At 32.2% G+C, this 6,943-nt stretch overlaps 1 non-coding gene across 1 annotated transcript; it reads left to right on the top strand.

Annotated features, from left to right (window-relative positions):
- Positions 1 to 364: 364 nt before the first annotated feature.
- SLS55_010660 lies at positions 365 to 436 on the top strand. Its single transcript has one exon. It is a non-coding gene; the product is annotated as a tRNA-Arg (tRNA).
- The last annotated feature ends 6,507 nt before the right edge of the window (positions 437 to 6,943 follow it).

Genomic DNA, 6,943 nt, shown 5'->3' on the forward strand with positions numbered 1-6,943 from the left:
CCGGCTGATAAATATAATCTGTCTCATAACCCAAAGGAGGCCTTATTTTTTTTTGTAAACTAACTTCTTAAATAATCAAAAAGTTAGTTTACAAAAAAAATTAGTTGCCGGCTCCGCTATGGAAAATAAATAAAAAAAAAGGTTTGCATTACATTAGAGAAAAAAAAATAACAAAAAAAATAAGCGGAGGAATAAAAAAAAATAAAAAAAAACTTAAAAAGGAGCCGGCCGGCCTAATTTTTTTTTTTACTAGTTAAGTTATGGCCTTCTTTTTATTATTTTAAAAGAAGGCCACTAAAAATAATAAAAGAAGGCCTCCTTTGGAGCCGGGCCAGAATCTTGCAGGCCCCCATTAAGAAAAAACTCTTATTAGCTTAATGGTAAAGCAGGATACTTCTAATATCTAGATCCAAGTTCGAGTCTTGGATAAGTATATGTTACTTACTTCTTTAATTTTATTATTAATGTCTAATGCCGTTACTACTAGACGTGATAAATCTATATTATATTCTCGTGTTGCTATAATAATATTATTATATTCAAGTTTATTATGTTACAATGGTCTAAACATATCGTTTTTAGCAAAAGGAATTGGTTTATATGGAGGATTATTTTATGCTAACAGTACTACACAAATTTTCCATCTGTTTGTACTATTGTTAAGTGCATCAATATTAAGCTTAACTGCTTTCTACCCTAGAAAAATTTGATTAGAAAACTACTCTAGTTTTAATCACTTAATTTTTTCTAAATTCTTAAACTATAAAACAAAAATAATAAATAAAATGGGTGAACAATTTAGAATTATAGAATATCCACTTATAATTTTATTTATAGTAAGCGGAGCTTTATTTTTAATGTCAAGTAATGATATAGTTTCAATCTTTTTATCTATAGAGTTACAAAGTTATGGTTTATACTTATTAAGTACGATATATAGAAACTCAGAGTTAGCTACTAGTGGAGGTCTTACATATTTCTTATTAGGAGGTCTATCTTCTTGTTTTATATTATTATCAACTAGTTTATTATATGCTAATTCAGGTACTACTAGCCTAGATAGTTTATATGTAATAACTAGTATATCAGAAACATCTCTTGATAATACAAACATACTATATTGATATAAACCATATTATATACATCTTTCATTACTTATTATGTCAGTTGGATTTTTATTTAAGGTAAGTGCAGCTCCCTTCCATTTCTGAAGCCCTGAACGATGATTTGGGAAATCATCAAAATCACTATTATCATATGTGCGGGGACAACTACCAAATTCCGGGGACGCCCTAGACCTTAAGGTACCAAGCCATGGGCTAAAGCTCATGTGTGGATGAACTAATCACTCATGTACGGTAACAAGCCTTAAGACTTCTGAAAAGAGAGTGGGTTATCGCGGATCTAATTCAGTCACTGGTTTATCGTTTTTGTTAATTTTTGCATATTCTTTTTTTTTTATATTCTTCATTGTCTATTTTCCTGCCCTGCGCTTTAATGCGTTACTTTTCTCAACATATAGTTTATTGGCTATTTTTCTCCTTACCCTTTTGTTTCTATCGTCTAAATCTCTCTTCTACTTCGGCTTTATTAGTAGATGTGAAACACTCCAGAACGACTATACTTCTACCCGACCCCCCTGCAAGCTTGCGGGGGGTTGGGGGGGGTAGGAAAACGCCTCTTTTATAATAGTAGTCCCAAACCCATAGGCGAGTGATTTCGTGGTTATTCTACTAATTCTTCATCGTTTGCACCGTCTTTTCAGCCAGCAAAAGTTTATAGAAATGCTGATCAAGATAAGGCCCTAATACGGCCTCTTCCCTCTTCTCTTCTGTATTGATAGAGATGAGGGAAGTGGGGCCAGAAAATATAGGTAAATGCGGGATATATCGCGGAAAAAATTTAACAAATGCTGGGGAAAAAGCTATATAGGTAGTAGTATTGATCTAGAGAGAATATTGAAATGTTATTATAACATTTATTTCTTAGAATCAGGAATAAAAAAAAAGGAAAAGTTTGATTTATAGTAGTTTGCTGAAGCATGGTTATTCTAACTTTACTTTGGAAATTCTGGAGTATTGTGGACCATCTGAAGCAATTTCTAGGGAGCAATACTACCTGAGTTTGTTTAAACCAGAATATAATATTTTATTAATAGCTGGTTTTCGATTAGGTTCCAAACATTCTGAAGAGGCAAAAGCCAAAATATCTGCTTTTATTTTTTTTTTCGTTACGAATTTATCATAGATAAATTCTAGAAAAAAAAATATAGGCAAAAGGTAACAAAAAGAGTACAGGAGGTAAAGGCCGTATACGAGCAGAAGGAGCAGGAAGTCCTAGTGTACCGGTAGAAGTACTTGATCAGGAAACTGGAGTAAAAGCAATATATTCTTCAATGAGTGAAGTAGGGGAAGCCTTAGGTGTACCCACAGGAAGTATTAGAATGTATTTTTCTCAGCTGAGAAATACCCAGAAGCCTTATAAAGTTTGGGGCGCCCCCCCCTCCTTACATACATATATACATATATGTATGTTAGAGGAGGGGTACCCAAACCACTCCCCCCCCCTTATTTTTTTTTGTACTTTTTATTTAACAAGTATAAAATAAAAGAATACATATAATAAAAAAAGTAGGTTGACAAAAAAAAATTAGGGGGGAGTAGGGAAGATATTTATTAAAAAAATTAGCAGACAACTAAACAAAAAGTTTTCATACCATGACTGTAAAAGAGCAACGAGTAGACGGTAGTTGATACGATAAACCGGAGCAACGAGTATACGGTAGTTGATACTGTAAAAGAGCAACGAGTATACGGTAGGTGATACGATTTATCGTATTTAAGATGTACTCTATTAGGTTTCGAAAGAAACCGTTCAGTAAAAATCCCTTCTAACCAAATTATGCTAAGACGACTTTTTACAAATATAAATAATATTAACAGTAAGACTTGTTCTCTTCTTATTCTACCTTGATTTGTTACAGGGTTCACAGACGCAGAAGGATGTTTCACCATTATTGCGCGTAAATCTCCTAGAAGTAGCGCGGGTTGAAAAATTGAAGCTAATTTTATTATCAATCTTCATAAAAAAGATGTTGAACTCTTAAAGCGTATTCAAGAATTTTTTGGTGGTATTGGGCGTATAAGTAAAGAGAGGAACGGTTGTCGTGATTTTACAGTCAGTTCTTTAGATCAAATTATCACAGGAATTCTCCCTCACTTTGATAAATACCCTTTAATCACTCAGAAGCTTGCGGATTATCTTTTATGGCCTCTTCCCTCATCTCTTCAGTATTGATAGAGATGAGGGAAGTGGGGCCGAGAAGTTGTTATGATGATGAAGCAAGGTAAACATTTAACATCTGAAGGTTTGAAAGCTATTATTAATATTAGAGCTTCAATGAACAGAGGATTGACTCCTGCATTGAAATAAGCTTTCCCTAATTATGTTTCTGTGCCTAGACCTTTAATTGATATACACAAGTTGCTTCCAATCCATTCTTATTGAGTTGCAGGATTTGCTTCTGGTGATGGTTCTTTCTAACCCCCCCCCGCAAGCTTGCGGGGGGGGGGGTAGGTTAAATTAAGAGTTAATAATGCTTATAGTGCAGGGGGTCGTATTGAGTTGGCCTTTGTTCTAACTCAACACTCCCGTGATCTGCCACTTATCAAATATTTAGCTGATTACTTTGGAGCCGTGTGGACAGGCTTATACTTATAAGGATTATGCAGAATTTAAATGTCGTACTTTAAAGGACATATATGAAAAGATCATACCTTTTTTCCTAAAATATCCCTACTCCCCCCCCCTAACCCCACACACATGTGTGTGGGGTAAGGGGGGAGTGGTCCCTTATTTTTTTTTTATTTTTTGTTTTACATTATATAAAATAAATATAATAATATAAATAAAAACAAAAAATAAAAAAAAATATAGCCTAGCTTATATTTTTTTTTGTTATTTTATAAAATAACAAAAAAAATATTAGCCCGGGACTATCCTTGGTGTGAAATCAAAAGATTTCGAAGATTGAGCTAAGGTTGGGGATATTATCAATTCTAAAACTCATCTTACTTCCTCCTCATCACCTCTGCAGTAATGCAGAGGGAGGAGGAGGCCCAGGAAGGGTTTTAACAAATTCAACAGATTAAGGCTGGAATGAATAGAGGTAGAGATAATGTTTAAAAGTTTTATATTATTTAAGTTACGTCCTAATTTTTACTTTTTTTATTTATATACACATATAAATAATGTCTTACCTTGTTATATGTTATCATTGTATAAAGTTGTTAAGCTAATTTGTATGATAAATTTTACTACTAAGGATGTCTATGACGCTATACCTACTATAGTTACAACATTTGTAGCTATTGTTGCTAAAGTATCTATATTTATTTTCTTCTTAGGGTTAGTGCATTATACTAGCAAATCATTATTTTCTTTCAACTATTCATGAACTACTAGTTTATTATTGAGTTCTTTATTATCATTAATAGTGGGGTCAGTACTTGGTGCCTTGTGGAGTGGGAATCCGCCATCAAGCCACAAACTATCAAATTCCGGGGAACCCCTAAAAATTCAAGTACCAAGCTGTAGATGAAAATCTATATGTGGATGAAGTAACTACTCATGTACGGTAACAAGCTTGAAGCCTTCTGAAAAGAACGTGGGCAATCGCGGATCTAAATCAGCAGTATGAGGGCGCAAGCTCTTTATTGCTGTAAAAGAGCAACGAGTAGACGGTAGTTGTATAGGAACTAAAAGTTATGCTTCTAAATTAAGGTATGCTCCTATATTAAGGTATACTCTAACGGGTTTCGAAAGAAACCATACAATCAAAATCCTTTCTAACCAGATATATTTAAATCCTTTGTCGCAAATGACTAAGTTTAATTTTATTGCAAGCCAGCCAAAAGTTCTGTTTTCTACGTCTAGTTCACCTGTTAGTCTTAATTCAAAAAATAATATGCAGGGTAAATTACATCCTGACTTTATAACAGGTTTTACAGATGGGGAAGGGTTTTTCGGTATTTCTATTTCTAAGAATGATAAACTTAAAACAGGATGGCAAATTCAACTTAGGTTTATAATAGGTGTTCATATAAAAGACACATTACTATTAGAACAAAGATTATTTTGGTGTAGGAATTATATTCAAAGATAGATCAGATTATGTTAAATATGGTGTTCAATCTATTAATGATTTAAATATAATAATAAATCACTTTGATAAATATCCATTAAAAACTCAGAAATATGTAGACTATACTCTTTTTAAACAAGTGTTCTATATGATTAAAAACTCAGAACATTTAACTGATCATGGGTTAAGACAGATTGTGTCGATAAAATCCTCTATAAATTGAGGTCTATCTGAGAACTTAGTTTCTGCTTTTCCTACGGCTCTGCCTGTAGATAAAACTAAAATTAATCCAAATATTGCCGACCTATCTTCACATTGATTAGCCGGATTTACTAGTGGAGAAGGAAGTTTTATAGTTACAATCTTTAAATCTAAAACGATTATAGGTTACGCTGTAAGATTAACTTTTCAACTTACACAGCATACTAGGGACGAACAATTACTATTAAGTATAGTCCCGTATTTAGATTGTGGTAAAGTTTACCGTGACAAAGAGGCTTATATATTTAAAGTAACAAAGCTTTCTGATATACACGGGACAATAATTCCTTTTTTCCAAAAATACCCTGTTCTTGGTGTAAAATCTAAGGATTTTGCCGATTGATGTTTGATTGCAAATATGATGGAACAAGGTAAACATTTAACTGAAGAAGGTTTAAAGCAAATACGCTCAATAAAAATAGGTATGAATAAAGGAAGAGATTCAAAATCTCTAATTTAATATATGTGTACGATAAATTTGACAGCCGTGTTGACACAGTTTAGAATAAAAAGATTATATGCTTATAGTACAATTTCACATGTAGGTTTTATACTATTAGCTTTAAGTGTATATAGTATAGAATCAATACAAGCATTTATTTTCTACCTTACTCAATATTCTATCGCTAATCTAAATGCATTTATTATTTTAATCACCATCGGTTATTCATTATATCTTTATACTAATAATAACAATTATGATTTACAAGATAAGAACAACTCACCCATACAACTTATTAGCCAATTAAAAGGATACTTTTACATAAATCCTCTTTTGGCTTTAAGTTTAGCAATAAGTCTTTTTTCATTCGCAGGTATTCCCCCTTTAATGGGATTCTTTGCTAAACAGATGGTGTTCAGTGCTGCCTTAGATAGTGGTTATATATTTATTACTTTAATAGGTATTCTTACTAGTGTGGTAAGTGCAGTTTACTACCTAGCAGTTATAAAACAAATTTTCTTTGAAAAACCTGATCATAAATTAAACTCAGAGTTGAACGATTTAGTCCTTACAGGTAATAGTATTAACCGTGCAGGGTTAATCCAGAAATTTACATATACTGCTGATAATGTAAAATTATCAAGTTCTAACACTATAATAATCTCTATATTAACTCTTATTATTTCATTATTTATATTTGTACCTCAAGAATGATTAAGCATGGCTAATATATTAGCCCTTATTATGTTTAATCCTTAATGACTAGTACTACATTTTTTTTAGTATTTATTCCTATCTTAGCTATTATTCTTTTAGCAGTTAATTTAATTTTCGCGCCACATAGCCCTTATGAAGAAAAATCCTCCGCGTTCGAGTGTGGGTTTCATTCTTTCCAGCAAACTAGATCTCCTTTCAATATTTCTTTTTTTATTTTTGCCTTGCTTTTTTTACTTTTTGATTTAGAAATTCTTTTAATTTATCCATATGTTGTTAGTTCTTATACAAACGGTTCTTATGGGTTAATTATAATGCTTATTTTCTTTGTTATGTTAACTTTAGGTTTCGTATTTGAATTAGGTAAAGGTGCTTTAAAAATT

This window comes from Diplodia seriata (genome assembly GCF_021436955.1).
Source record: "Diplodia seriata strain FDS-637 chromosome Unknown scaffold_14, whole genome shotgun sequence".
Taxonomy (NCBI): domain Eukaryota; kingdom Fungi; phylum Ascomycota; class Dothideomycetes; order Botryosphaeriales; family Botryosphaeriaceae; genus Diplodia; species Diplodia seriata.